Source organism: Prionailurus bengalensis, chromosome C1 (genome assembly GCF_016509475.1).
Source record: "Prionailurus bengalensis isolate Pbe53 chromosome C1, Fcat_Pben_1.1_paternal_pri, whole genome shotgun sequence".
Lineage (NCBI taxonomy): Eukaryota > Metazoa > Chordata > Mammalia > Carnivora > Felidae > Prionailurus > Prionailurus bengalensis.
Genome location: NC_057345.1, coordinates 910,801 through 916,176, shown reverse-complemented (window position 1 = coordinate 916,176; position 5,376 = coordinate 910,801).

The following is a 5,376-nucleotide window of genomic DNA, read 5'->3' as shown; positions in this document are numbered from 1 at the left end:
CCAGAGCCCTGATTATAGTGTTCACTAAATTCCACGGCGTGAAGTCACTGAACTTGGAGTTGGATGTGCAGTCAGCTTCTGTGAGCCTGTGGGAGCCCCCTTCCTCCTCCAGCCTCTGGATGCCTCCTTCCTACAGCCCCCCAGGCTTTCCCCATTTCTCAGGGTCAGTCCTTATCTCCCCCCCCCCCCCGCTGCGCACACACACACACACACACACACACACACACATACACACACACACCCAGGACGGCGGACCTTGGAGCCTGTGCTATGCCACGCTGAGGAGTAAATCTGAGTCTCCTAGAACTGCCCTTCCTGTGCCAAATGGGAGCTTAAAGAGGGAAATTTCCGAGGCACAGCTGGATTGCGAGGCTATTTTCTTGCTGCAAATCCTATTTTGAATATCGAAACCCAAATACTAACTCTGCCCTTCTCTTTGCATTTCTCCTTTAGCAAAACGAATCACCCCCCCCGCCCCAAACCAGGCAGGGTGGGTGCCTGGGACCAACCAATAAAAAATAATCGCATTTACTAAATGGTACAAAGTATCAGGCAGTGTTCTAAGTGCTTTTTATTTGTATTTATTTATTTATTTATAACGTGTTTTTTTTATTTTAATGTTTATTTTTGAGACAGAAAGAGAGAGAGACAGAATGCCAGTGGGGGAGGGGCAGAGAGAGAGGGAGACACAGAATCCGAAGCAGGTTCTAGGCTCCGAGCCGTCAGCACAGAGCCTGATGCGGGGCTCGAACTCACGGACCGTGAGATCATGGCCTGAGCTGAAGTCAGACGCTCAGCTGACTGAGCCCCCCAGGCGCCCTAAGTGCTTTTTACTTATGATGATACCAGTTACTCCTCACGACAGTCCTGCACCGTCATTATCCCATTTTACAGATGAGGATGCTGAGGCCCTGGGATGTTAAATAACTTGCCCACGGTTGCGCAGACAGGAAGTGCTATCAGGTCGCCCCGAGCCCACACTCCTAACAACTAGGACTTCTCGACAAGGGGAAGTCGTACTCAGAAAGCCAGGAGAGAGAGAGATGCACATTTACCTGCCCTCCCCCCAGCAATGGCTACATCTGTTACACTGAAAACCCCTAACTTCTTGGTCGTAGGTGCTTTTGGTGCCCGGGGCTCACCTCTGATTTCAGAGCAGCGGGGTAGACGGTCCTCAAGCACACCGGCGGGGTCCTGTCCCCAGTGCTCTCCTTGCCACCCACTGTGCTGCCCCAGGACTTTCTCAGACATGGTCAGCCCAGGGCAGCCCGAAAGGGTGGGAAGTTACTGCCCTTGGGGGCAGTTGTCAACCACTGGGGCATGAGAATTGGCTGATCCTTGAAAGATGGTTCCATGTGGCTCCTCAGAGGGTCTCCAGGGAGGTGCGGACCACGCACCCATGCACGCGAGCTGCCCCGTAAGCAGCCAGCTCAGGAACACGGACCCCACCCACTTTTTCCTCCTTTCCACCTCTCCCCACCGGCTCCCGGCGACCTCCCGGATCCCCTGTCGGGCGGCCACGTGCACGGGAGCTCCTGTAGCCGACTCCGCCGTCAGGTACTGGCCATGTGCGTGCGGCTGGGCCACTCACTAGTGTGGTGACCGAGAGGGCGCCCGCTGGTGGGGTGTGGGGTGGTGATCACCGGCCCACAGAGCCCTCACCGTTATGGGTTCCGAGCCGACTGCGGCGAGCTGTGAAAGCCAGGAGGCCCACGCATCTCAAGGAGCCCTGCTGCCTCCAGCCAGAGGGCAGATGGTGCAGAAAATTGGGCCCAAGATGCAATCATAAGGGTGACAGATCCCAGAGAAGAATGACAAGGGGCCTTGCCGATCTCCTATGCCAAGATCAGGGCCCTGATGGGAAGGCGTAGGACCTGAGGCGGGTTCGCGGTCGTTACGAGCGACCCCACCTGGGAACCCTGTGTCCCTGTCTCACGTCCCGCTTGTTGGAGGGGTCCCAGAGAACACGTCATCTCAGGGGGATACCTGGCAAGGTGATGCTAGCATTAGTTCCCCGACGCTGCTCTAACAAAAGACCATAGACTGTGGGGCTTGAACTTCACCGTCTCGCAGTCTGGAGGCCAGAAGCCTGAGACCAAGGCGCCAGTAGACTGGTCTTCCTGGAGGCTCCTGGGGGAGGGGGCGGGGGCTGTGCCTTGCCCCTCCCCCAGCTTCCTGTGTTGCCGTCAGGCCTCAGTGACCCTTGGCTTATAGACACGTCAGTCCAACCTCTGCCTCTGTCTTCACACAGCCCTTCCTCTCTGCGTGTCTCTGTGTCTCCCATATAAGGACACCAGTGGTTGGATTTAGGACCCCCCCAACCCAGTTGGACCTCCTCTTTACTTGCATCCTGGTTACATCTTCAGAGACCCTACTTCCAAATAGCATCACACTCACAGGTACCGGGGGGAGGACTTAACAAACCCCGTCCAGGAAGAAGGTACGGCTGTCAATGCCAACCTCAAAGACACCCCCCCATATTCCCATTCACTTCACCTGTGTCGGCTCTGAACAGACCAGGAGGAGGGCAGCAGTGGCTCCAGCTGCCGTGGTGCTGGGGACGGCGTCTGCCCAGCGCGTCCCCCGCCGCTGGTGCGCAGATTGAGCTGCCGAGGGTCTTCTCCGCCTCCGCCGATGAGGACCGAACATTGTGGCCCTTGCGCAGGCCGGGCAGCCGTCCACAGCCACCGTCCCGCTCTCCGGCTACGCTAGCTCTCCCGCACTGTTACAATATGGTGCACGGGGGTCTCGAACAGCGCACATCTGAGCACCTTCTCCGGGGTCCACCTTACCGAGGATATTCTGTTCGTCGGACCTGGTGCCCAGGAAGTGGCCAGGACTCTGTGTGTCCTACTGAGACGCCTGCTTGCCAGAAGACAGAGAAATGCTACAGGGACTCGGCAGGGGAGAGGATGACCCTCAGTTCCAGCCTCAGGAACACCTGTAGCCGCGGGCGCGGACGATGGCTCCTTCCGCTTAGCTGGGTCGCCGCTCACTGCTGTTGCTGCTGTGACAGCCACCACCCTGAAGAGCCGGAGGTGCCCTGAGCAGACGTGAGTCCCCACTGCTGTGCGTCAGCCCCTGCCCTGCATCCACCGCAAGCGGCAGCCCTTCTAGCGCTTTCCGGGGGAGGGGGCAGGGCAGGCCTGGGCTTGCAGGCCTGCGGCCCTGGGGCAGGAGGTGGCCCTCATGCTTCAGAAGGACAAGTCACAGAACATTCCACATGTTGGGCGGGGGCTCCCAGTGGGGCAGGGACCTGAGTGCTTCGGGCTGGAGCACCTGGCCAGCTTTCCTGCTTCCTCCTTTCCGGCCTCTGGGACATCACCCCCCCCCCAACAGGCTTAAACAGTGCCCCCGCCCCACCTCATGTCTCCCCAGTCCTTATTTGGAAATAAGGTCTTTGCAGCTATAATGAGGTAGGATGAAGTCATACTGCATTGAGGGTCCCTAAATCCCATGACAGGTGCCTTTATAAGAAGAGGACACACAGAGAAAACGCCGGTGTCGTCAGGCAGAGACTGGGGTGCTGCCTCTTTAGATAAGAGACGCCGAGGGCCTCCGGCAGCACCAGGAGCCTGGAGGAGGCTGGGACACATCCCCCCACAGGATCTGGAGGAGACAAATCCTGCCGACTCCTTGGTCTCCGGTGTCTGGCCTCCAGTCTGTGAGAAGGTAGATTTCTGTTGTTTTGAGCCCTCGGTCTGCGGCAGCCCCGGGAAAGTAACCTCCCCAGAATAAATGCCCTGTACCGAAGTCCTTGTCCCAGGCTCTGCTTTTGCATCGTCAGGCTCGCCCTGCCCCCGCCACAGGCGGGAGAGTGGAGCTGGGCCCTGCCCCTGCCCCTGCCCCTGCCCCTCTCGGGCGGGCCCCGCAGGAAAGAGCCGCCCCGGCCCTCAGGGAAGCATCTCAGGGTCTGTGTGGCCAACACGCTTTCCGGCCTCCGCCAGAGACAACAGACCAGGAAGCCGCCGGCCCCGAAAACTGTCGGCGCTGCAACGAGGCGCATCTGGAGGCAGCCTCCCCGCCCCACACCGGGCCCAGATGCCTCTGTCACGGGAACTGCCGACACCCCTTTCCCAAGCTGGCCCCTCTCAGCTGCAAACCTTGATCCGCCCGGGCCTTCAATCTGCCCATGTCATCACCACCGGAATAGAACTCGGCGTTTCAAAAGCGCCAGCCCTTCCCGTCCCTTTTTTCTGGCCCTGTAAACATGTGGGCAGAAATAGCAGCCTGCAGGCTGGAGGGAGTGATTGCTGGTTGCGGAACCAGGCGCAGGCTCCTGCCCGGGTGGGCCTCGCGCGTGGGTGCCCGAGGCAGTCACAAAGGCCGGCTTTAAATAGCTCCCTGTGGGTAAGTGCAGCGGAAAGAGGGCAGCCTGCAAGCAGCAGGGAAGGTGAGGAGAGGCGGGTGTGGGTGGGGCAAGAGCCCGGCAGCAGGGGGCTTGCACCCAGGTGAGCGGGGCAGCTCCATGAACTCGAACCTACCTGCACCTCCCCTGGGGGCCCAGAAGGTGGAGCTGACCCTCCCCGGCCTCCTCTGGTGGAAAGAAAGACTTGGGACAGGACCCAGGTTGCCTCCAGGGGAGGGCGGGTGGCCCTGAGCCCAGCCTGGCACCTTCAGCACACCATCTGGGGCCTGAACACCTCACCCCCAGGCAGTCCTCCAGGCTCCGGGGAGGAGGGGAGCCGTGACCCCGCGTGGGGCCACGCAGACCAGAGGGTGCCGGGGCGAGGCGGCGAGGGAGAAAGGGACCGCTGCCTGGGGCGTCACCTTGCCCTGTTCACGGTGTTAGCCCAGCTTGGCTGCCCCCAAGCCCCCACCGCTGTCCGAGGCGGCCCGGATCCCCGGCTGACCCCGATCCAAGCCACCTGCTCTCGGCTCGCCCCGGGGTCCGCTCCGCCTGCAGCTTCTGGTCACGTCAGATCCTGGAGGTCTTGCTTCTGGGCCCATCCCACGGCCTGGCATGACGATACCAAGCGCTGAAGCCTCGCCCTTTAGAGCAGGGGCCCAAAGTGGCAGCCTGGGGCCAGAAGGGGTCTTTAGGAGGTAAAGGGCCTTGGAGCTAGAGGTGGAGGTGGAGGTGGAGGAGACAGAGAGGAGGAAAAGGGGGAGGAGGGGGAAGAGGGGAAGGAACGGAGGAGAGGGAGGGGGAGAGGTGCAGGTGGAGGAGGAGGAGAAGAGGAGGAGGAAGCAGAGGAGGAGGAGGAGGAGGAAGAGGAGGAGAAGGAAGAGGAGGAGGAGGAGGAAGAGGAGGAGAAGGAAGAGGAGGAGAAGGAAGAGGAGGAAGAGGAGGAAGAGGAAGAGGAGGAGGAAGCAGAGGAGGAGGAGGAGGAGGAAGAGGTGGAGGAGGAGGAAGCGGAGGAGGAGGAAGCGGAG